The sequence below is a fragment of the Erithacus rubecula genome (assembly GCF_903797595.1).
Source record: "Erithacus rubecula genome assembly, chromosome: 16".
Lineage (NCBI taxonomy): Eukaryota > Metazoa > Chordata > Aves > Passeriformes > Muscicapidae > Erithacus > Erithacus rubecula.
Window position 1 is genome coordinate 3,400,074 of NC_136668.1, and position 27,453 is coordinate 3,427,526.

Genomic DNA, 27,453 nt, shown 5'->3' on the forward strand with positions numbered 1-27,453 from the left:
AACATGCTTTTCAAAGAGTTAAAATATTGAAGGAATATGTTATTTATTAAGAAAAAAATTAAAATAATTACATAGGAAATGAAAGTAAAAAGAAAGCAGTCAAAAGAACTATAGCCCTGAAAATATGGTTAAATAATGGAAAGCATAAATTAAAAACTTATTAGATGCATTTTAAGAATTAACATTCTAAAGTTTGCATTTTTCCACTAATTTGGAATACATTATTATTCAAAAATCAGAATGGATAGTTATGTCCCAACTAGCAATGAATACATCCTCACCTGAAAGTAAAGTTACCATCTGCAATTAGATCTTCAATTAGCTCCGTAGATCTGCATTTTTCCTCTTGTTCAGCACAAGATACCAATTTTTTTCAAAAGCCTTCTTTGCACAATTTTTAAAAATATAAATCACATGCCACCTGTCATTAGTATATTTGGACAGTTAAATCCTAAGGAGAGAAGTTCACCAAAAAAAAAAAAAAAGTAACTTGGCAAGTTATGACTTAGTTATCTATAGGAACTTCAGAATTCATATCTGCACTTTTCCTCCTGGTCTTATACAGAGAAAAAGCTGACATTTCTTTGATGTATGCTGTAAAACACAAGGGAAATGGCCTTTAAACTGACACAGGACAGAGCTGCTTCCTGTGACATGCCAGTATTTGCAATCCCTCCTTGTAAGGTGGAGGAACCAAAGAGGGACATTAATAAATATTTTTTCCTCAGGTTGTGCATCCAGAATTTTACAAACTTATCACATCAGTGATACATCATCTCTTTGTTCACTTTTTTATATAGATCTAAATATTAAGGTGCATAAAGAGTCAATAACATTCATTAATGTGTATCTCACTCATACCTTTAATATGTTTTCTCTACCACTAAATGTTTAAAGTACCAGCTGGGGATACCAAGGTAATCTTCAGTTTAACCATATTTTACAGTAAATATTGAAAACAAGAAAGTGAACCATTTTATGATATTCATAAACATCACCCAAATGTTCTTTGTGAAGTATCACACTGCCTGGAGAGCAGGTGAAGCTTTGTTTGCATTATTAAGCTGTCTAGCAAACTGCCCAGCCCCATTAGGGAGGGAGGCACTATGAATGTCCCTCTAGACAGAAGCAGACCCATTTGTCTCAAGGGATTTTCAGTTTGGGTGTTTTTGTGTAGGTTGGGGGATGACATATAAAGATATACCACATTATTGCTTCTATTTTGAATCTAAAATGTCTCTTTACCTCAAGTTAACAAAGACTATAGCGATCTCTAGCCAACATTCAGGCTCTTTCAGCTTATTTATTAACCTTATGAAATTATTCACCTTAGTTCCTTACCAGCAGCAGGAAAATATGATCTCACATGTCAGAGCAGGGCACTTGTGGGCAGTGTAAACCCCAGGATTTAGTTCTCTGTCCCCATACTATTCCCTAATCATTGACTGATGTTACATAAAATTAAGGTTTTCCAGTTTCAAGAAACCAGAATCCTCCTCTAGGTGATCACCCCACAATTGTACCTCACATTAACTCATGCAGGCAGTCTTGGAATAAATTCTGTTTGCTACCATAGAAACCAAGGATGTGGACTCTACACCCATACCTTGAGTTTAATTCATTTATGACTGAAATACATATTTGGAGGCAATGAGGAACAAAAAATGTATTTCTGAAAGCTGTCTTTGAAGAAGAATAAAAGGAGGAAATGAATGTAAATCTACTGGATAGTTTCTGCATTGACTAGGACAAAATGACAGAAGTCCCAGGGAGACAGAGACTGCAGCAATCCCGGACACCTGCACAGAAATTTCCACCTACAGTGCTCTGTCTCCATGATCTGCAAGCCAAACCAGGATAAATTGGCTCACACTGCCAAGCAATTATTCCTAACAAGAACTTTTCTGATGATACTGCTATTGGGAGTAGTGGTGAATGCAAGGGCCATTTGTTCAAGTCTCTTCTCACTTTTCCATTCTTTCAGTTGATTTTTTTCCTCCTTGACCTATTTTACAGACTGTGGAAAAAGTGAGAAAACACTAAGAGACACAATTCACCTTTCTTGTAAATATTAAAATTGTAAGCAAAGGACATCAGATGGCTCTCTATGAGCCATATAAGGTTTCTTGATGTGCAATTAAAAAATAACTTTATAGTTTCACTACTTGGAAAAAGTCTTGCTTGACAAAGCATAACAAATTCATTTATTTTGTTAGTGTAGAAATCTTTGCTTGACTAATAGTGTAAGTGCAAATGAAGTAATAGCTTCCAATAAGAGTGTTTTAAAATTTTGATATGCATTTCAAACTCTCCTGAAGCTGCCCTTTAAATATCCAGTGCAGCACCAAAAAGATGAATATTCATTTTTGCATGTACAGGGTTAGCAATAAGCATATCCCCAACACAGAAATTTGCTGAACATTTGTACTATGCAAATTTCATATTGCTCTTTGCAATTTCATATTGCATTGTTTGATGCATTGAATTCCTCTGATATGTGTTCCTTCTTCAGCACCAGATGGGTGTATGGAGACACACTGAATACTCTGTTAGTCTGGCTTCCCACAGGAATTAGGCACACTGCATCCCTGAACTGGAGACCTAAATTTCAGATTACAGCAAAATTTAAAGCTCCGCTGCAAAAGACAACATTTTTGGTACTATGACATCTAGGTAGACAGAGGACTGCTATGCTTACAGAGAAAAGGAAAAAAGAAAAAAAGATATAGGCAATGTGAAGTCTAAACTGACACTTGTACAAAGTTTATATCAAAAGATGTAAACTGAACTAGAATCCTTTGAAACCAAATCTATGCCTTAATCACAAACCTGTCCTTTCTGTGCCATAAAATGGGAAATCTCCCCACCTGCCTGTCAGCCAGTGGCAGCATTATAATAGGATTAAACATAAAAGGTTTACAGAGGTTTTTAAACTGCAGATCTATAGATTCTTTGCTCTCTCTCTCATGAAGATTTTATATTTGTTCTCACTGTGTATTTCAACTTTCCTAATCTAAAATGAAAGCCATTGAGACTGAAGTGTATGTTTTGCTCTTTATGCACTGAAAACACAGCAAAGCAAGCTGTCAAGGAAAATACAACTGTGAACAACAACAAACTGCTTAGAGCAAAGAGAAGGTGAAAAGGATTCTTGCATAAGAATAGAAATAATTAGAAAGAGCAAAACTAGTATGCAACCAAGCAAGCAAAGCAGTCTATTATGCAAACACAGAAGTTTTCAGTTTAATAAGAAATATGTGAAAAATCTCACTATCCCTCACAGAAGATCAGTAAATATTTTCTGCAAATACTCCTGAATAAATTAGTTGTTTTTATCAAATTCTGCAGGCCCTGTAATTTTCCCTGGGACTACTCTTAGAAAGTCATACAGAACTCTAACAAATTATGCAGGAATGGAGAAGAGGGGTTTTATTGTGGATAAAAGTGGCACTCGTGTGCTGTGACCACACAATGTAAAAGCTGAGTTCTCACAAGCCAACATTTTCTGTCTGCAGTGAATTTAATTCACCACTTCCCAAGCAGTGGGTCCTGCAGGCTGTTTCTTCACTTTAAAACAAAACTCCAGGGGTGATGAGAGGTGGCAAGGCTGACTGTTTGGATTCTACTGCATCCCAGGGCTAGATTTTCTTAATAAACCATAGCTGCTGCCTGAGATCCATGGAACATTCCCTCCCGTTCTTCCACAGGAATTTGAAAACATGTTGCACTGTGTTGTCCACCTAATTGGGGTCACAAACTCCTGTAACCAGGAAAAAACCTTGTTAGCCATCACTGTCTCAAATACTACTTCCATTTTTACTCAAATACTACTTTCCATTTTGAAAGTGACAATTCTAAAGATCCCAAGATCACACTGTGGTTTTTGTTTTACTTTATTCTCTCTTATTGTATTTCTGCAGCTCCCTGAAGTTTGACATCAGTTTCTAACAGCACAGACATAGTTGATTTCAGTTTTCTCTTGAGCAAAATGTCAGCAAGTCACAACCATTGCTCCATTATATTGTATTTTGAACCAGTAAATGTAGAGTGGTCTGACTCACATGTCTTTGTGCCTCCAGGTCTCTGGTTGAAACAGGATCCTGAATCATCACCCTGCACACAGAGCATTCTCCAACAGTCCAAAACATCCTAAGCTTACAATGGGATAATTGGAAACAGACTAAAAGACCATATATATCTCAAAGTTTTTAGCATGGACAGTAATCTGGTCTATTAGTAAGATCATCATGTGAATTTGCAAACCTTTTTAACTTTCTATTTTGGAGCATGAGTGGATTATGCTTTGTCTGCTTCTCCTTTTTGAGCCTCCAGCTCTGCCATTAGGGGTCTAAACCTTTGAGTCTCTTGCAACCAAGTGGCATCAGCTGCTACTTTAAATATAAATCAATAAAACAATTTTATACATTATTATTAATTATTTTGTTAACTTCCAATATCCAGTACCAACAAGCAGTGTTCTAGCAGCAAACTCCCATTAAAATATCCATATTGCTTATTCTGGCATCTGGAAACACTCTACCCCTATTTAACTTCTCTAAATTTCTTGAGTAACCTAGAAATTTGCATGTATTGCACATCAGTGGATTGCTTGGAACTCTTAAATAAGTTAATTTACTTAAATCACAACAGCCTTTTTCCCTTAGCTTCTATAATCTTGGTGGAGCAACATCTAAAAATCAAAACTGAAAAAAAAATTTAAAACATCTTTCCTTAAATACACCTCTTTCCTTATTAATAAAATTAATTCCATACTTACAGTATGAACAGAACAGCCATACACAAACATGGATGTGAGAATTAATTTGATTTACCCTTTTTCTCACTCAAACTCTCTATATTTTATCAATCCATTAGATGCTATGCATTGCAGACTATAGAGAGCTCTCAAAATGTGTTTTGTCTATTCAAGTGTTCAGTCTTTGTCTAATTTTTCAAACTCTGATTAGATTAATTCTGTTCCTGATTGTTTGATTTCAACTTTATAACTATTTCCAGTTATTAAAATCGGGTTTTGATTGTACAAATATCAGTACTACATAAAAAACTGCAGGTAAAAAGCATTCACACAAAACAAAACATGAAGGGTAAATATGGCAGATATAGATAGTATTCTAGTTAAAAGTCTACATATTTAAAAATTAATTTTCCCCTCTACATTTCAGCTGCACTCATGAAGCTCCAAGTTTCCATTTTCTGGAAAGGGAAATGCACCCCTTGTTTCCTGCTCTGAGGTTTGTGCCTTTTCAGGACAGCAGCAACTGTGCTAGAGAAAAGGAGGGAGGCAGCTGGTATCTTCCATTCCTCTCTACCCTACTAGTCAATTTTGTTAGAAACCTCTGAAATATAAAAGTTTAGACTGGAGAAATACAGAAATACAAAACCTATTCAGTTGTAGGACTTCATTATCAATCCCCAAACTGTAATTCTTTCCTAGTTCTCCTACTGTAACAGCTGTTCAGAAATTTAAGAACAAGGGTTGTAAAGCTGTGGGGACTCTAAATGGTTGTGAAACAAAAAACCTCCTAGTTTTTAAACATGTAATTTTTAAAGGATGAGAACAACAAATAAACATATTTTCTAAAGGCTAAGAGGTAATATTTTCCAACTTTTGTAATGAAGTAATTTGTCCAAATCCCAAAGATGATTTTTTTTTTCTTTATGATTATTCAGGATGAAATTCTGCAAATTATATTGATAGCAAAATATAAAGTGTAAATAAGTATAGTCCCTGCCTGTGAACTATTTAGAGTACATTCTTTTATGCAATGTGTAACTTTAGACCTCCAATAAGTGTGACTATTAAACATTTTGTATACCCATTTTTATCTGTTCTGAAGCACTACAACACTAAAAATTAACCCCAAATCTTCAAGTACATTTCAATTTTCCTCTGAAGAAAAATTTGCAATGTTTCATTTTAAAACTCATGATGTTTTTCCATTTTCTCTTTATTTTTAGTTTCCTTAAGAAAGAAAATGAGGACATCTTTCTTTTGAAAAAAATTATTTCAAATGTATTAGTGAATTAATTTAGGAAAAGCATCTGATCTCATTTGCAGGCTTTCTGTAATGTATTCTTCTCCTAGAGTCTCCTGATTATTAATTAATTGGGAAAAATGAAATATCAGGGACTGATTTAGAGTGGAGAAGTTCAAGACAAGGATCTTCTGAGAATTCATAATTCGTAGCTTGATAGTAGCAGCATTGAGTTACACTAAGATCATAATTTATTCAAGGATTACACTCATCAGTGGGGAACAGTTTATCCTGGGAAAATCTTCTTTCTGGCTCTCTGCAAATTGTTTGTTCCCACTGCAGAGACTTTTCAGGTGCTAATGAAACACCCAGTGGTCTGGGAATAGCCAGTTTGGTCTTCTATCTCCAAAACAGTTATTATGAAATTAAATACAACTGAATATGAATCTATTACTATTTTCTTTTCCATTTTCAAGCCAAAAATTATATTTTAAAGGGTTTTAAGCATGTATTCTCCTTGATTCATACTACAGACAGTGTTTTGCTGACACAAGATGCCTCTTTAGAGTGGGAATATTTCAAACTCAAAGGCAACTTTGCACTGGAAAACTGAAAAAAATAAGTCTAGGTGAATAGAAGAATCTGACTCCAGAATGTCTGAAAGATAATGCAGGGACATACTTGGAAAGTGCTGCTGCAGGCAGCAGCTTTATTTGAATTTGCAGCTAAATCAGCACCATCATTAGAAAAAGTAGGACTCCATAGTATAAGACATTTAATTAACATTTCACTCCAAATGACTGATCTTCCACACCAGGGTTCATGTAAGCTACTCCTATAGAAATTGGCATTGCCACCATATACTCTGGGCATGAACAGCAAACTTCACAGTTCTCACCTTTGGGGAGCAAGGAGTTCAGATACCTGCAGAAAAGTGTTTTTCAGAAAGCTTTAAACTCTGGCTGTAACCCAGGAAAATGGTCCTTTTTAATAAACTGTGTATGAATCCGTTGGAGAGGGACTGAAAATCCCAAGTTCTTGGGCTGTCAGTGAGCTGGAAAAGGCAGGAGAGTGTTGAAAACTCTGCTGGTCCTGCCTGGAACTCACACTGCAAAACAGACCATGGCCAGAAAGATCAGTCACTGCAGGGCTCTTCAGATGCAAAACTCAAATTCTCTTTGCAACTAAAGGACCAAGACAATAATGTTCAAGTTACCTGCTTTTGTCTTAGCTTAGAAGCACCACAACTTTTATTGCCTTCACATTTGAAATTCAGGTCATTAGAAGTGAACCAAAACCAGTTTTGGGCCAAGTGCCCAGTAGCAGTTAGGTATTAAATATTGCTGCTGAGGCAGGACAGAAGAAAGGAACATGCTGGAGAAATTTTGACTAATAAGCACTGCCAGATAAACCCAAAAGGTCTCTGGAAAGTTGCCTAAAATACTTTTACAATGTAATGGATGTGGCTGAAAAACAATTGTATTAAAAGAATAGGGCATGATTTTTGGGAGGCAAGAAAAGAAGCATTGAGGATATTTAATAAAAAGAGCTTTAAAAAGGCAGAAGATTGGTTTAAAATTGTATTGCCTAAACTAAATACAATGCCCTTAAACATCAGCACAAACAAACAAAGCACTACCTGCTGCTGACAGAAAAGGGCTTGTAGATCTAAATGGAAGCTGAAAAAAAATGTACTGGACTAGCAATGAGAGTTCTCCTGTTTGCCTCTCCACATCAAAACAACTGCAAAAATCAGCAAGTCAATTTTCTGACTAGTTTTTCAACTTCTCCAGAGCTAGCACAAGCAAATGAAATAGATTTAAAACCAGGTCATGTGGAGTAGACAATTCCTAAAGCTTGACTTTGAGGAGGGAGGCATATTTAGATGTCTTCCTCATTGCACTGCCAGAGTTGCAATATTTTCAATTCAAACATTGCTCCTCATTTCTGCTTTCATAGACAAAGATGTGCTAACATTAATCAAAAATTGTACTAAATTCCAAATCTCTGATTATTTTACTAGAGCTATTTTCTCAAAAAGTACAGTTTCCTACTCTGGACCTCTTCCTACTTGTTTCCTTGTCCACTTAGATCTGCTCTGGTTTTTAGGTCTCCTAAGAAAACAAGAAAAAATATGCCAGTCTTCCAAATCAAACCCTTCATCCTTTATTACTTTTCCTGACATATGAAAAGATTTTATTCTCTTGAAGGTGGCAAACAATAAAACCCAATCTAAATCTCAAAAGGTATTTTTTAAGAGAGTCATTTAAACCAGAAATAAATGAAGTGGCAGCTGCGTAGGAGGAATGGTTGACAGAAAATATCTGAAATCCCTCTAAGTGAAATATTCAGCAAAGTGATATCAGAATTCTAGAAAGAGGTGTCCATTCTCAAACATTTTTTTGGACATTATCCTATGGGATAGTCCTAAGGGACTTTAATTCCCTGCTATGTTTGCCACATTATTGTTCCTCTGCGTGCCCAGACCTATTTTTCAAGCCCCTTGACAGAGATTTAGGTCCTTTGATGTGCCTGGCTTGTTTTCAGTCCAGACAACTCCTCAGAAAGGCATTTTCTCAAGCTGTTACACTTCATTACCAAATGAAAAAGCTTCTGCCAGGGCACTCACAGCTCCCCACCCCTGCCAAGGTGAGCACAGCTGGAGCAGGGTATGGACAGCCAGCTGCCAGCTGCAGAGCAGTTGTGTTTGCATTAAAATGCACTTACTGGCAATAAACAGATCAATAGGAAAGCCTAAGCATCTTTTCCCCATTGTCTTATAAATATGACTATCCATTTCATAGAAAGAGGGGATGCTATTTGTCTCTTTTTAAACCATCTACATCTTCATACTATATAGAACCTGTTCAATGGCAGGCATTTAAACACTTTATTCTTTGAACAAACACATATTTTTATAACCCTTTTTGTAAAGTTATAGTTTGATATTAGAGCACTGACAAATAGCCTCTGTTAAACTTGAATAGAAATATGCCTCTGTTCACAAACAGAAAAAGCATTTCATCGTTTAGATTAAGCATGAACAGAGAAAAGTAGGAAATGTTCCAGTGTGTTTCCTCTCATTCAGGCAGACAAAACAAAGAAAACAATGAATAAATCTACGTTAGAGTAATGAAAAAAATTTTAGCAGTCAGGGAAGAAGGTATTCCTTTAAGTTAAATGGACTATTCTCCTGCCTTCAGATATGCCTAGCTACATATTCCCATGAATTTTTATCTAATTTTCCCTAAAGATTGGCAGTGGTGCAGAATCTGCATCCATTGATGCAGAGCTGTTTTGAACTATGTAGTCAGTTACTTTTTCCTCTTTCCATTCTCAGGCTCCCTGTTGCTCCCTTTATCAATTTAAATGTTCTATCCTGTCCCTTAGCAGACAATTCTGAATCCATGAATACAATTTGGAGCAGTTATCACAAGTGCTTCATGTTCAAAATATGTATGAGGTGTTAATAAACTAAGTAATGCAATGTAATTTTAAAAAAAATTCTGATTAGGTGATTCATATAAATAACCAATACTGCTTCAAGTGAGAGCATTCTTTTTGCTGCAAATTACATTTCAATTGCAAATGTATTTCTGTGGACTTTTGCCTTAGCCTTTTAATCTAACAAGAATAGAGTAAGTTTCTTACCTTGAATATTGGAGAAAAGCTAACAGAAAAAAAAGAAACAGCATGTAAAAATTTAAAATATGAGGAGGTATTTCTGGGTTTGTTAATCTTTCAAGATAAGTTTTCAGTTGTTCTTATTCAAGAACACAAAGTGGTTAAAATCCAACAGTTTGTTGCTTAATATTTATTGAGATTATTTACAGGGCTAGGGGTGGCTTACTCAGTTCTTCCTTCCCACCCCTGCTCTGCTACCTTCAGCTTAATGAAAAAAACAAGTTTTCCAGTCATTCTTCATCTCTAAATATTTCACTACAATGGAGGTTCCTAACCTGGGTATTTGAAGAATTTGAGGAAATTACTTCATGAGGGCCTATATAAAAATGCATATCTTTTCTATAAAACAACCTAATGAAATGAAACAAAATAAAGCATTTATAATATACAACACTGTCACTGGAATAAACCTAAGTACAAAAAAAAAGCATTAAAAATAGGAGCTTCCTGGAAAGTTGCTAACTTTTCTGCTAGTGCAACTATTCCAATTAAGAAGATATTTTTATTTTTTCCCAATTGAGATAATAACAGCAGTATAATCCCTAATTCCAGATAGAGTTGCACTATTTTAACTTGTAATATGATTTATTCTTCTTCCTGTTATTCATAGCTGCTGGGTTTTGTGCTTTTCCTGTAGTGAAAAAGCTTCTCACCAAAACAACTGACTTGTTGTGTGTTTTCTTGCCTATGGATGCTCAGAGATCAGATTGTTTGTTTGTTTTCTCAGAAACCTACTCCCACTGGAGCTCCAGCTGTACAGCTACCTTTAGTTACAAGATACGAAATGCAAAAAATTAAGATCTAAAAATATTTTTCTGTAACTTTTTCTGACATTTTGATCAGATCAAACCATAAGACTCTGGTGTTTTCATGTACTGTCCCCTATTTAATGAAATTTAGGATAGAAAACTTATAATGGATTAGTGCTTCTTACATATAAGTAGATTTTGTCCAAATCTACTTAATGTTGTGCATTCACTTCACATGAAGACTCCTGGGATATTCTTTGTATAGGTGTTTACTTCTGAGCTGCTTTGCAATGATCTAGCCCATGTAACCCAATAAGCTCCATTGCTCAAAATCCTGCAATTTTTTTTCTGTGTCATTTGGGAAAGTCATACTAGAAAAGTATTTATTTCATTTTATTTTAAGTATTTTAATGTATGAAACTTTATCCTTCCTCATTATCATCACTTCTAGTTCACAATTTCTACCTGTATTCCTTCCTCTCTGCTTTACTGAAGGGTGGAAAAAATGCTGAATACTGGGAAAAAGTACAGTTCTTCAAAAAATATTAATATATAATTATTCCTGCTTTAACAGCAATACTAGTAGAGATGGAACTCCATTTGTACAAATATTCTTCTACTTTTTTCCTTTTTTTCTCAACTTCATTACTGAGCTGCAGTTTTTATCACACAACAAATCAAGATTCCTGTTCCATAACCAGTACAGCAACTCAGACTGTAATTGTGAATAAAAGGAGATTTTTCATATTGCTAATGAGGAATAGACAAACAAATGTTCTATCTCACATAGTGCTTGGAAAACAGATCAGTAAAATTCAAATTATAATTGTCTTGCAGTTTATGGGTCACAAGCCTTAAATATTGCATTTTGTTGAACCTATTTGGAACTAATCTCTCATAAAATAAGAAAATAAGCAAGAAAAAGTATGAGCTAAGTCTCACGAGGCACCAGCAGCCCTGCTGGCTCCAGGTGATGAATTGATTCTTACTTTACACTAGAAGTGTAAGGGTGTTTCTGAACTGATGTGCAACAGCATCCTTTGTGAAGATGTATTATTTGTTTTATGCTGCTTATTCAATATCTGGAATCTTGAAATCCTTTTCTAAAGGAAGGAATCTATTTCCAGTGTTTATAAAAAGCAGTATCAAGTACAAGTACAGAAGTCTGCTTGTTTTTCTTTAGGTGATGCATAATAGGAAGCAGCTTTGTTGCCATCCCAGTGCCATAACTGAGCAATTACTAGACCCAGCAAAATAACTCATGATGTGGTATTGTAATATCTCCATTAGTTGTCCTGTTTGTAAAACATATTGGGGAAATTACAGGAGGACCATCACTTTTTCTATATGAGCTGATATTAAGCCTCATTATTTTACACAATCATGAAATAATTCTGTGAACTCCCCTGGTCCAAGTCCAGAAAGTCTGACTGGTGGTTACCCCATAAAATGGCTCCAGCTACTTTGATGGAGAGAGATGGCTTTGAGCTGATTGTTGAGAAAAAGAAATTTAATGAGGTGAAAACTCATTAAGAGTTTAAAATAACTTTAATGAAGTGTGCTGTACTAGGAAGGAACTGGAAAAAAGCAGGGTCCATGGTAGAGCAGGGATAGTTATACCCTTGGGTGCAGGGAGGGGTTAAGGCAGGGTCTTTTCCAATGGGAAAGAGTGATTAAGAATATTATAATTTCTGCAGTGAAAAGTAATCAATAGTACTGAGAACTTTCTAGAAGCAATCTACATAACTGAACAGGGGATCTTGGGAGTGAGCCTTTTGCTCACCATGACTTCAAAGATTTTTCCCACAGTTTTAGGTTGAGGTTTTCTTCTAACACTGACCGTAACGTTTCTGTCTTTAAATTCATTATCTTCCATGTTCCAAATGGAAGAATAAGGTCACAGTGTTCTGTGCTTAACAGACTGCTGGGTTACACATGAGAAGTTTGGACTCTGTTTTCAGGCACCTAATTTAAGGACAGTGGGATTCCCTGGAAGTCCAAGCAGATTTGGCTGCCAAAAGCTGCAGTGTGATGTGCCTGTTGCCAGATTGAATGTCATCATTGCTCCTCGGGTCACTGCCAGCAGGAGGACACAGAAAAGCTCTCAGTATCCCAAGGAAAACCTGCACAGTGCAGTTCCCTGTGTAATTGTTAGAGTTTTACCCCAGCCAGCAGCCAAGGACCACACAGCCACTCCTTCACCCCCAGGACAGGGGGGACAGTGGGAGTCTAAAAGTGAAAAAACTCAGTAGGTGAAGAGGAGAAAAAGCCCTGATGCTGTGCAAGCACTGCTCAGCAGTATCTGAAACATCCCTGTGATAGCAAGTGTTTTCAACACAAATCCAAAACACAGTTAGAATTAACTCCATCCCAGGCAAAGCTAGTACAACAATCCACACTCTTTCTGATCCATTAGAGACAGTGGTGGCAGAAAAAGTTTCAGCAGACAAAGTAATTTCCCAAAAGAAGCAAAGCAGAGCATCCTGCACTTCCTTAGCTGCTTCCTGGGGGTGTATAATGAGATAATATCTGGACATGCCAGATTAATTTTATCTCCTGATTTAACAATATGCAGATTAGTTGCCATTCTCAGATACCAGTGATGCCCTGAGTTAGAATATCTGGGTGCTTCTTACTTATAGAAGCAGCCACTTGCAGGTCCTTTTAGAAGCATATGCAAATTCGTATTTTGATCAATCAGTCAGATAAGTAATTTGATGTTGGTTTTCTTTAAACTGCTTAGAGCAACTGGAGGCTGTGATTTCCTGAGAGAAACCTGGCTGCCAACAAGACTATCAATTGCAAACACATTATAAACACTCTCAAACAAATCAATGCATGTTTTGCCCTCCTGATCTTCCTGCTTTCTGTAAAAAGAGTGACTTCTTAATCTGTATTGGGATTGATGAGGAAGGAAATTCTAGAATCTTCAATACTGATCTTGTAATAGCTTTACACCTCTATTAACAACACTAAAATATCCTAAGAGGTAATGAGTGGTACCATTTATAATCCATGTGAAAGTCAGAGCAATCTAGATAAGCACAATAATCTTCAAATGAGAAAGAAACTATTACAACATTTGCTGACCTTCACAGCTATAAATCCTGCTTGGTCAGGACCATCCCTATTTTGCAATATATCTGTCACATGAAAACTCTGCTGTGCAGTTAACAGCCATTTATGTCCCAGCTCATTACTTCTGTTAAGAGTTTTTAGAATTTTATTCTAGAAAAATACAAGGTAATGATATTTTTAAAATAAAATACTCTGTAAGAGTAAGGATTTGTCTATTTATGTATATAATTAACTCCCTAACAGAACTGCTCTCACTGCCAAATCACATCTACCTTTTCTTTCTCAGCTGCCTCATGAAGTTTATCTGTGATGTTGCAAGCTTTCAGCCATTGTTTTTCTTTTAATGTCCTGTGAAGAAACAAAATATTCACTCTCCTCTCTTGCCCCTAATATGAATACAACTTAAAAGATCATGTTTATGCCATTTCTCATTTAGCTTATATATCCATCATTCTTTACCCTGTGATGGTACAGATGAGATGGAGTTGGTCTAAATCTATGCCTGGTGCAGTGTCCATAGACATCTCAAAAAAACTGGAAAGGAGCCTACCTTACTGAAGGTCTCACTTGTAAGACTCATCTGTGTTCTAGGCAAGTTAAATCCAAACACTTCACAATCAAATTAAAATTAAAAACCATTCAGTCTTGAGAAACAGAATGGAATCATCTAATTTGAAATGTGGGCATACCTTACACTAACACACAAGAAAACTGCTTAAAAGCTTATTTTGACTTCCCTTAAAAGCCTTTCACTAAATATGGGGGCCACTGCTACAGTCAGAACATTTTGATTTAATGGCAGGGCCAAGTTCTCATTTTGTCAGTAATGGAAGTGCACTTTGTCACTATAAAAATCTCACTCTAGAGCTTACAGTTTTTCTGCTTAATGGAATATTCGTTGTAGTAAGTTTGTGTCCAAGATGATTATTAAGTTGAAGTGTTTTATAAAAATGTTGAAGGCTTCCTGCCCACTGTATTTTATCTTGAATAATAAAAAAAAAAACTCGTTTAAAATGATAGATGCTTTAGAATATTTTGATTTATATGTTTTTACCTCACCTACCCATCTATATCTGTGGAGCATGTACAGACAAGCTGTGGCACTTCTTACAAGTTATTTCATGATGTGCACAGGAGGAAGCAGAGATGTGTCACTCACAGATTTTGCTGTCCATACCAAAACAGCAAAGTTCCTGCTGGCACATTTTCTCTTCAATACAAAGTTTACGTTTTCAAAAGTACTATCAATGTTGGATCTCAGTATTTGATTATTTAAGTGAGTCAGTAGCCATTCCAGCTTGTGTTCCTCTTTATTTGCAAGAAGACTTTACCTATTATTTGTGAAGAACTTCCAGATTAAAAAAAAATCTCTACCAGAAAATGATAGAAAACATACAAATAAAAAAATCACAGTCAGTCTCTTAATTGGGAATACAATTTCACACAGATGTCATGTTGGTATCTGTATTCTATTTATTAATTTATAAGGTCAGATTCATTGTGTTTTGGGCTGCCCTTTATGTCAAATGTCTTGCTTCACCACGTGTAACAAGCAACCATGAAGGTTACAGACCAGGAAACAAAATTTGACAGGACATGGTACAATCTTTCTCAAATCAAACAACTATGAGCTTTTGTAACACTGCAAATGTAAATTGCAAGTGAATTATACTGCACAGTATCCCTTTAAAAACAGAAGAAAATAAAAACATAAAACAGTGTAAAGAGAGCATTGCCAACTGTGGGCCTGGAAAGACTTCCTAAAATGCTTTTACAGTGATGAAATAAATGTGATAATTCATCAGTTATGCCATGCTAGTCATCATCATATGAGTATGATCTTAACATAGTTCTGGGTTTGTACCACAAGCAGGATTGATCACTCAACCACTACAGCCAGAAATGCCCATGCCAGCTTTGTCAGACCCCACATACAAATGGACACTTGGATTCCAACAGGAAATTTCTCCATTAAGAATGCACAGTGTGTTTTTCATGCCCACATAACCTTTGGTTTTATGAGGGTTTTCTATTAATTCATCACCTTAAAAAAAACAAAACCATAACTTTTTTTTTTTCTAAATTTCACATTACAAACATGATGTCTTGCCTTCAGGATGCAAAAGATTTCTACCTGTAATTGACTCTACAAAGAAGGGTTCCAGTGTTAACTGTGACCCTTTCCTCATTTCCATTCTCTAGCTCCTTTCCTCAGCTCATGGGTATAAACTTAGGACACACTCAGCATAACAATTGCTGGGCTCAAAACCTATTGAAGGGCACACCAGTATAGATTGCATTGGGGGTTTCTTTGATCTTTTCTTTTTCTTTTATCTGTTAGGATAAAAAAACAAGGGTCGTTTCTTGTGGCATAAAATTAAATCTGAATTACTGGCAAATATCTTTGTGGGAAAAGACAAAGTGTGTATCACATTTTGTACATTCACAAAGGCCTTTGAACTTTGAACTATTACCTTTTCTTTTATATATTATTCCTGCTTTTGAGCTGGCATGAGATGAGAGCTAAAAGTTCAGCTTTCTCATACTTGCAGAGCTTCAGAAAGGAGCCATATACATTAACATATTCTTTAAAAGCACATTCATTGTATTTTTTTTTTTAAAAAGGTATTTTGGCTAGAAAATAATTTAAAGTTCAAATAAAGTAAACCCCTTTTATGGCAAACCCCAGGAAATTAAGATGGGAAATAGCAGTGAAACCAACAGCTGTAACTGGTATAATTTTATTTTGTAGGGAAGGTGAAATGAGCATGTACACTGACAGTTATTTTTTCCTGCCCACAACTTAACAGTTATTTCCTTGCAGAGTTCAAAAGAATAATTACACCACTTAGAGGTAATTGTAAATCCTCAAATTTGATAGATTCTTGTTAGATCAAAACATATACTGAAGTTTTTATGTATTGCATTATTAAAGATTTCCTGCATTATTCGCTCCTATCTTTCCTCCTGCAACATGAAATTATCTTTCAAGTCACTGCAGTTCTTCCCAGGGCTCTGCACAGGTTTTTTGATCACAGCCTGCTCAGACAGCTGGAGAAACAGAAGCTAGACAGTGAATGGCTCCAGATCAGAGCAGGGCATTGCTCCGTGCTCCTCCTGCAGCTCCAGCACAATCCCACTGCCCTTGGTGCCCTGTGGGCAGCAGAAACCCTCCAGCTCTGGGAAGAAGCTCTGGGTCTGCCTCTGCCCTGCAGCACCAGGGCATGAGCAGCAGCTGGACACTATTTGGGCAGGTGACACTGCTGGAAAAATCAGGTTCATTCTCCACAGAAAAACATCTTCCCACTCTCAATAGCCCTGGCTTTGTCCAGCCTTTCCTTTCCTTAAATCCTACACTAGAAGCCAAGCTAAAGGTAGATGTTTTGAGAAGCAAGAATTCAGTTTGCAAAAGACTGTGCATTCTACCTGTGTGATTGAAGCTGAAAGGGCCACATGATTACATTTTGTGTGTTCACTGGAATCTTTCCACATAAATGAGACAACATAAAGTGACTCTCTAGCTTCATGATAGTATGATCTAATTTGTTCTTTTGTATTTTTTTGCTAGAAACAGGCCACCATTATATGACTATGAGGCCTACACTTTTCCTAAATTCATAGCAGCTTTTGGAAGAAAGATTTTTTGTGAAAGAAGTTAAATGGATTGGATTTTTTACCCCAGTTATGTTCAGTCAATTCCCGCAGTTCCAACATTAAATGAAATTCTGTATTAATGAATTTTGTCTGTAGGTGGCCAATTGCATTTGGTATCACATTCAAAAATTCACAGGCAAACATGTGTCTCCTTTAACCTCTCACCTTATTTTTATCCCCTAATCAACATATAAGTGATAGCAGCTTTACAATGCAACAATCTAGAGCATGGAGTGTTTCTCAGGCTGCTGCAGGTACTACAGCCTTTTCCTTATGCTGAACATTAAACACAGACTTATTTTTTCCCCCCTTCATTCCCCAAGAAGAGCAGAAATCTCACATTGTGATAACTCTTCTGGAAGACTGAATACAGGATTTTGGAAGGCTCATCAACTCTAAGCAGCAACACTGAACTAGAGCAGCTGAAGAGCTTGCAGTATAGCTGTCTCTTAGCAGTAATCATTTATTCCAGCTGAATGCTAACAGCAATCATTTACTCTAACTGACTGCTAACAATCCTTTCTTGAGTCACAGTGCTGTTACCTGCTACCTATTGCCTGCAGCAAAGTCAATAAGGTGTTTCTAAAAATAATAGTAAGAGCGATAAGCCTTTCTTTTTTAAAAAAAATTACCTGCTGCAAGCTAGTTTAAACTTGGATATCTTGAGAATAATTTAGTATGTGAAGGGCCACTCCCATGGTTCTGAGGCTGAGCCAATACCCCTGAGTGCAGCTCAGTGGCCTCTGTCCCTGACAAACCCAGGTCTTGACTGCATCACTACTTGATGGATAAAGTTGGCATTTCACCTGATCATGCCAGTGCCTTTTGCTGCCTTCTCTGTTTTTTTTAGGAGCATCTGCTCTCAAGGAGAAGACTGCTCTAAGCTGCATTGAGCTCTGGTGTCTTGATGGTTGAAACAGATCCCTGGAAGTTTTCATGAACAGGGCTTGGAGCAACCTGATCTACTGGAAGAAATCCCAGCCCATGGCAGGGGATTTGGAACTAGGTGATCCTAAAAGTCCCTTGCAACCCAAACCATTCTGATCTCAAAGCTTCAGTGCATGCCAACTATGCCAACTCATAAAATTTGATTATTTTAAAATTTATTTTACCTATTTTTCTTCTTTTTTTTTTTTCTCAAAAATCTTTAGATAGAAACTTTATATTGATTTTTTTTAAGCAGTGAGTTGATCAGGACAAGCACAGGAAATTCCTAACTAACCATCTCAGAGGAAATTATCAGTTTAAATTATCTACTTCATTACCCATTTTTAGTCCCAGGTACTCCTGAAAGTTCATTAAATGAATATATTAACAAAATATTTCTTAGTCATCATCACTGCCCAGTAAAATACAAATTAGAGCTGCAACTGTAAAAACAGTCAAAGAAACCAATGAAGAAGCAAAGAAATACTTTCACATGAGTAAAGAAGAAGAATTTTATATAAACAGTTAAGCAGCAGTTTACCCAATTCCAGGTTGAGTCATGGTGCTGTAGGGCAGGTATAATGCATACAAGACCCCCTATATATTCTGGTGCATTATCAGTGAGCCTTAATTGACTAATTTATGTGGTGCAAAAGGAGTTTTCTGTCAGAAAACAAGTTATTGTGTTCTGCTCTGCCCCTGCCCAAAGCTCAAGCAAAATGTGGCTTGGATTTGTCATGCCAATTAATCTTTTTCTGCTATTGCCAGCAAAAAATCTTCTTTCACATTCTGGAACACCTGAAAGAGAAATATATTTGTTCTCATGCCATTCAAAAATACAGTGTGTTCCACACAGGATGGTGCACAGCTCATTGACCATCCCTGAACATTGATATTTGTCAGCATTCCAGGCAGTCAGCCTCCCGTGCCTGGGTCAGGGCTGTTTAGAGAAGATTTGGAATAGCATTAAGCAAATAAATGCAGCACTTCATAGAACATAAATGACTGTCATAACCAATAGAAAACATTAGCACACAGAACAGAACAATGGGTTTAAAATGCCCTGAGAGAGAAATTCAACACCAGTTTCCTTTGCAAACTAAATATGCTTTGAAGATATATATTAAAATGGTTGATAAAGCAAGAGATTTGACAGGGAGCCAAGTTAAGGCAGATTTTTTTCAAGTTGTGTCAGACTATGAGTCAGGTAGGAAGTAGCCTGCTTCATGGATGAGTGCTCACTTCCAGGGGTTTGCCCTATAAATTTGAGTTAATGGTCAATAACAGGAATTTTCATAGTCATGGGTTAAGGTAAACAGAGGCATATATTCTGATTCTATAAGAAATAATTTCGTTTTCCCTTCCTTCTTGCTGGTAAAAGTTAAAGAATTTGTTAAGCTATTGCTTGTTTAGCAACATCAGTTTAAAAGCTGTTTCCTGAGAAGGGAAAAAAAAAAAAGAGAATCAATAAGAAAAAAATAACTCTATCAGGATATTGCAAACACCACCTGTGTTAGTATTAGGAAGCCTTTGCTCTGTTCAGATTGCAGGAAGGATTTCTACACAACTTGCTTCCAAAGCAGCCAAAAGGAAAGCACCTTTGCTATTAAATTCAAGTATCAAGTTTAATCCTTCTATTTATTTTCTTCAAGCAGAAGTAGTGCAAAGCTGACAAATAGATAACTGGAAAAAAACTAAATTTCAGAGTTTAGACTTTAGTGAAAACACAGGGAGAAAGGCACTAGGAGCACTAGAAGCTCTTAAGAGCAGGTGTGATTTTCCTCTGTGAAATCAGGCACCCTCCTCTATGCTGTTTATTATAAATTGTTAAAAACCATGAGTCATTTCCTCATCAATATTCATTTCTCAAGCACAAATTTGCTTCATTATATCTGGTAACTAAGGATCTAAATAGTAAAAGGGTGGCAAAGAGAGATGGTAAGTTGATAAACTAGGTCCCATCCTCTTCATTTGCATATCACCAGGCTGGCAGGCAACATTTCATGCACATTTCTTTTTTTAGGTCCTTATGTTTATTTTTTCACAAGGTTAATTCTGCATGCATTCAAATTAATAAGCATAATTTTGCCAAGGTCAGTATGTTTCAGATTAAATGCTCAACTTCTTGTCATTGTTTTCCCTATTAAAATTAGAGCTTAAACCGAAGCTCAGTTTATCAGACATTTGAGTCATACCAATTTCATTCCCCTCTGGGGTGGATCCTCTACTTTTCCCATTGCCTAGCTCTGGCTTGTTATGTACTTTTGTCATTCCTATTATTTTAACTCCTTAAAAATATCACCTTAATGTTTAGGTGGAGGTTTTTAACTCCAGGAATAGCCAAGTGAAGCTACACGTCCCACTTTGATGTGGATCTTTTCTTCTTTTGCTTCAATTTATTGTACTTGCTTTCATTGTTTAAATTTAAGTCACTGAGTAATCTGAGCTTCTTTCTACAGCTCAATTCACCAGTAACATCGAACTCACTAACTACTGGTCACTAACACAATCAGGGTTTTGGCTAGCATGGACAAAATTGGTCCATTTTTAAATGCTGCACTGGAAAGAGAAGGGAAATTCCAAGCTAACAACAGTCCTTTCTTCAAAATTAATCTATTTTCCCACCTTAATACAAAGATTTAGTGGAATACACCTCACAAGGTAACATGCAGTAACCTACCCTGAGGGTATGGTACCATGCAGGCAGGAGAACACTCATTCTTTGTGCAAAGCAGGACAAACTGATAAGGAATTTTTAACCATCATCTCCCCAAGAATTCCCAACCAAGTAATGAAAAAATATCCTTTCAACTGGTTCCAGGCAACAATCATTACTGTAGCTTTTGTGAAAAATATTGTTCTCAGAAATTCTTTGGAGAAAATTAAAATTTACAGCTTGTAAATTTACTCTCTATGTTAAATAGGTGCAACTTCACCATTCCAATTATTTTTCTGGTTCTACTCACAGGTTCCCCTGGAACTAATAAATGTTATCTATCAAAGCTGACTTTTATCTGACTCCACCTTTTCTGAGTGAGAGACAGATATAACATCCCTAATATTAATAGATTATTTGTCAGTTGCTCAAATTTATATCCAAAAACTATCACAAGATGTGATGGAAATCTATCTTGCAAAATCTCAGTAGGTTCTGTCACAGTTCTCTGGCAGTAATATTTTTTTCACTGACATTTTTTAGACCATGAAATGTACTTTACTGTAGCTTTTGTGAAAAAAAATTGTTCTCAGAAATTCTGTGGAGAAAATTAAAATCCACAGTTTGTAAATTTACCCTCTATTTTATATAGGTGCAACTTCTCTTCACCATTCCAATTACTTTTCTGGTTCTTCTATAATTTCTGTCTTCTGACTAACTGCACTGAATTGTAGTAATGCTGCAGTGGGAGTGCACTCACTCATCACAGATACTGAAAATAATTCCAGTCACAGCACTCTGACCACTGCTCATTCCAAGGTTTATCAGGCAGCATTCCTCATGCTTCACTGTTTTTCCTAACATAGGTATTCACAAAAAAATTCATTCAAGTGAGAATTAGCTGGTTGCTTCACAATGTCTTTGATACATATGATGTGGATGCAAAAGCATTATTTACTTCAGGAGTAAAAAAAGATCCTTGAACATGAGCAGCTGACAGAGCCCCTAAGGACTCTTGGTGCTGCCCTCACCCTGATTTGCTCCATCAACCACTGCCAAATTTATCACCCTTTTAATGGATCACTTATTTGCCTCTAAAATAGCTGACAAGCTTGATTTTTGATCAGGGCAATACCTAAAGTTTAATTTTGGATCTTATCAGTGCACATCTTACAGGTTATTTTCCCAGACACACAATTGAGTTTCTCAGAATTATTTTTATGCAAGTGCTGATAGACAGCACCTTGAATCTCACTATAAAAGCACTGAATTATTTTTTTTTAAAAGCAATAATTAAAAATGTATAGCTTTAAAAATAATTAATTGCAATTACAGCTTAGGATCAAAGACACACCAAGCAGAAGTCTTAGAAGTCACAGAACATACTAATTTTCATAAAATTTTGCCACTTATAGTATGCAAGCCTGATGACAGCTGCCATCACTCCAATACTGCCTACACAGATAGGAAAAGGAAGTGCTAGAAATTAAGTTTTCTAACTTAAAGTTTCTCCACCCTCCAGATACTCATATTTATCTCTGAAATCTGTCATTTTTCTGAAAGGTCTTACAATTCATTCTGCTCCTGCCATCTTTATCTCAACAAGACAGATTCCAGAGGACAAATTTTTAATAGTTTTCTAGGGATCATTTTCATTGCTCATTTTACACTCCTGGTATATTTTCACTTATGGCTGATCAGGTATATTGAAAAAAATACTGTAGAAATGAAGTGCTAGATCCTTTCTTCCTTTCTTCCTTGTGTCAGCAAAATACAGCATATTTATTATAGTATAACTAAAGATCTTCTAATGATGCAGATTTCCTATTCACAACCTCAGTTCCATCAAAAATAAATATTATTTTAGCTATTATTAAAATTAAAAATTGAGGACTATTTTTGTCAGCAACTAATCACTGACTAAAATGTGGCAAAACCTCAAACTTCTCATTTCCAGGTATGAGTAAAATAAAAATAAAATTCGTATATTTGTAAATAAGACTGAAAATAATGTTACCCAAACTAGAAGCACAAAGAAATGTGGCCCCAAAAACATAGAGAGCATTATTTAAATGTTTGGCTCAATTCTTTCAGGCTCAATTCTTCCAGCAGATTTAGTAAAAACTAAAGATTTTTCTCTAAAGGAGCTAGACTTCATTTTACAGAAATCATTCAAGTATCATTTAAAATGTAAAAGGCTTTTAGGAGAATTGCCCTGTATTACATTTGGTACTTAAAAGTATTCCAGTTTTACATCATAGAGATTTATATATATATATTTTTTTTTTTTGTGTGTGTGTGTGTGTGTAGAAAAAAAGACACCACACAGGTAGGTATGAGTAAGCTTTTCCTTCTTCCTCTTTGATTCCTGTTTTCTGGTTCAAGCTCCATTACTTTAGTAAAAACTCATCATTTTTGTATAAGTGTTGTCAAAGTATTTACAATAACAAGTTGACTTGAAATCTCTTCTTCTTATCTATCTTTATTTGCCTCTATAAAAATAATGGTACAGTGCATACAGTCTGTTATATTTACACAAGTCAGACTTTTGAAAGTTTCTCCTGATAAATAAATAGAATATAAATGCTTCATAATTAAACTTAACCTTCCCAATCTCCAGAAATAATTTCTATATAAGTTAATAACCAAATGAAAACAATTTTAGTAGATATGATCATGAAAATTTTACATACATAGATGTTGAAACTAAACAAAGAGAAGCCTGAATAACCAAATTTAATTTATCTTCATCGAGTGCTTTTCTTTGAATATAAATTTGATCTTTATTAAAAATCTGTCATTTCTTATTGGGATGAATGGTACTTTGCTTTTGAATTTAATTTTTTAAACATCTTCCCAATTATTCTTTCATCCAAGAGATGATTTAGTTACACTATATTAGCAGATAATTTTGCACTGGAGTTTGATGCACCTTATAACTTGTATTTATGACTTTGATTGTCTCTGAAAAGGTGACACTTTTATGAAGTTTGTGATTAGTGCAGTATATTATTCAGGCTTGTGAGCTGTTGCATTCTTCTTGGCACTCCAGTCTCTGTGATGGTCTGATTTCCCTTGCAGCCCTTACCTTTTACCCCTCACAGATTACTTTTCTGTCAGTCCATCAGCCTTTTCCATGCTTTTATTCCTGCTCCCATGGCCTCTGCTGGTACCTGCCCCATATTGCAGCACATTTAGCTGCTTCCAATGGCATCCCACAGGACACAGCAAACACATATTAACCTTCTGTTATAAAATTCTTATTAAAGTCTCCCCACACCACACATCCCTTTCATTCAGATTTCCATTCAGTGAGTGACAAAAGTGATGGCAGCTCCCTATCCTTGGGGTGGTTCTGCATTATCTGTTTTTTTTTTTGTCATTTTAACCATGTAAGATACACTCATAACTAACCACAAACCCTTCCATGCACAGCACCCTTGCTCTTTGTACACTGGTAGAGATTCTGGTTTTGGTTCCTTGCAGTTCCTTGCAGGTTTCTGAGGATGCAGTGATTATGTTCTGCTCTCCCACTTGGTGCCCCTCAGACCCCCTGAGCAAACACTGATGTGTCTCATTCAGTGGGAGCCACTGTCACACTGGGGAGCAGGTAACCCCTGCTGGTGTCTCACCACTGACAGAAAAAGACCAAAAAAAGACCCCCAAGGAAGAACAGAATAAACAGGCACCTTGAAGAAGAGACAAAAAATTAAACATTCAGGTTCTCTGACCTTGCCAGAAAATAACTTAAGAAAAATACACCATTTCTGGTTTTAAGAAGGACAAAAAACCCCTTATATTCTTTAAAATTTTCTATATGCCAGATCAATCATATTTTTACATAGTCTTAAACAGTGCTACTTATGCAAGAAGTTTTTTTTCAAAGAAAAGCAACTGAGGGTGTAGAAGGAGCTGAATGGCAGATACAGAAGAGAAAGGAATGGCCAGGTAGGGACAAGGGAGAAGAGATTCACTGCAGAATGGTAAGACAACATGACAACACCAGGATGAACATACAGGCAAAATTTTCCCAAAGATCAACTGAGATGGCATAACTCTGTGTTATTAAACACAGGAAATTCTTGCAAGTCATTTTTGAAAATGAAATGCTAATCACATAGTTCAGATATCTTTTTCTGTTGCTTATTTAAATTTATAAAATCTACTGGTACAAAAACACCTAGTATATCAAAAGCTATTGAATAAGATTTGAGGAATACTGAATAAGATTTCAGGAACATGAGGTTCTGTTCTGTTATCAATGTTCTTTAAATGAACCACTTGCTTTCTTATACTCTGTCCCCATTTCAAACCTGCTCTTGTGATTTCCAGTTGCCTGGGTTAACATAAATTGAGAGATTTGTGGGAACTGCATCTTCCATGGAAGTTCCATGCACCTCACCCTAAAACACACTAAAATTTTCCAGGAGAACTAAAATTCTGACTTCTAATAAAATAAAAATAATATTGCTGAAAGTCTGCCAATTAGCTCAATGCACAAGCTGTGATTATTCATTCACAAACCCTATGGATCCCTTAAAACTCACTTCATGAAGACTGTTTCCAAAATAGAATGATAGTGATATTATCGCCTTTTATAATTTAAACTTGATCTTGGTGCTAGATCTGCCTTGGCACTGAGTGACTGTCTCAACAAGTTAGATTTGGCAGTATTTGAGGTGATATGAGATAATAATAATCAGCATTTTGAGAATCAAGTATTTCAGGCTTAAAGGAAGATATTAACAATCATTTGATACAGCAAGAAAAACACAGTCTCATTTGAACCAATGGTTTAGCAATACTCTAAGAGTAGTACATAGAGAATAAACATATTTTAGTGCTTTAGTGCTTAGGTTAAAGGGACAATTTCCTTTCTTAGTATAAGTGGTAGACACACATATGGAACAATTGCTGACACAATGACTTTGGCATGTGCAACCCCAGTCAGTGGAAATTAGAAAAGATATCACATAACAGGGTAACATTAGAAGTCAGACAAATAGAAACAAGCTAAGAAAAAACACAGTAAAAATATAAACATTTTAAGTGTTCAGAAAGCTGCTTGAAAACAAATCCAAGTTGCTATTCTTGGATTCTGCCTTATATTAGTCTTTTCTCTTGCTTTAACTCCAACTGCAGAATTTTTTACTCTGTTCTGCCATGTACACACACACACACACACATCTGCTGTGTGTCTGCTAACATATGGTGTTGCACTAATTAATTGCTAGAAACCAGCCAGGCTCCTATTGCTCATATCAAAGTGATTACCCTCCAGAATATTTCATAATAATGATCACTTTGCACATTCACTGCAGTAGCCATTGTTTGGTCAGAAAGCAGCTTTCCATGAGAGAAATGATGAATTATGTCATCATTTAAACCTGGGTCTGTTGTTTTAATATTGCAGATTCACTGTTACATAAAAGCAAAATATCAGAATAAGTGTATGTCAATAAATACCTGGAAATGTCAAAAAATAGCTCTAGTAGTTCAGGAACCTGGCCCTGCTGGTGAAAGCAGAAGTGTGGAAAGCACTGGGATAATTCAAGTCCAATAAACTTTCAACACAAAAAAGGGACATGGTTTAGTGCTTATGTTCTGGTTTTTTTTTCCTAGTAAAGAAGCTTTTGGAATGCTCATTTTTATCTCTGGCCATAGAAGTTATTTCTGTGTGTCTTTCAGGAATTGTGCAATGTGGTGTGGCTATCCCAGTTCTCAGCATCTCTGTCTAATGGGGAAGGACTCAGGTATCACAGAGACCTGTGTGAGACTGAGCAGGCAGCACAGGATGAATCATTCCATATGCAAAAATTCCAAACCATTGACAAAGTAGCCACTGAAAAAGAAACAGAAAAACAAATGGGGGTTTTCAGAAGTAAATAAAGAAATACATGGTACTAAAGTCTAGCCATTATTTGATCTAATACCATAGACTGTTATGAAAGGAAATTATTCAGAAGCACTTCAAAGGAAAACAGAGTTTTAAGCAGAAAAAAATCCAAAACCCCCAACTTGATAAGAAAGATTCTTCATGGCCACATAATGTATCTATTCCCTGGTCACACAAAGTGTGATATTCTAGACCTGAAGGGCAAGAAATAGTCAGGACCATTGTAGTGAGATCTTACAGAACTGTGAGAGTGTGTGTTGGTGTACCCCAATCCAGAAACAACTTCTGCAGATATGACCATGGCATTTGATATAGCAATTATCTATAAATTTCGGAGTCCAGAACTGCATGAAACTTTCCACTCTCAGGGTCAAAACAGAAAGACTTTCCAAGATGAGAATGAATTCCAAGATTAAGCCTCTGAAATTGTGTTTTCAAAGAGAAACAAAATATTCTTTTAACAAGAAAAGCTGTTTAATTCTACTGTCTACTCCTCAATGTCTCACTGACATGGTTATAGGATACAGTTAAATAATAAAAACCACTTGGCAGCATCTTTTAATATAAAATATGTTTCATTTTGCAAAGCTGCCTCCGTGTCTGTATCTTGTTATGAAAAATTATAGCTAAATATAAACTTTACCACTTGCAATTGAAAGGTTTATTAATAGAAGCATTAATGTGACTTTAATCATAGCACCAACGTTATAATTATGAATATTTTATGACTAAACATTTTCCAGAGGAATGATATAAGCAAAACTGATAATAATGGAAAGCAGTGAATTACAGACAAGAAGAATAACTGCCTTT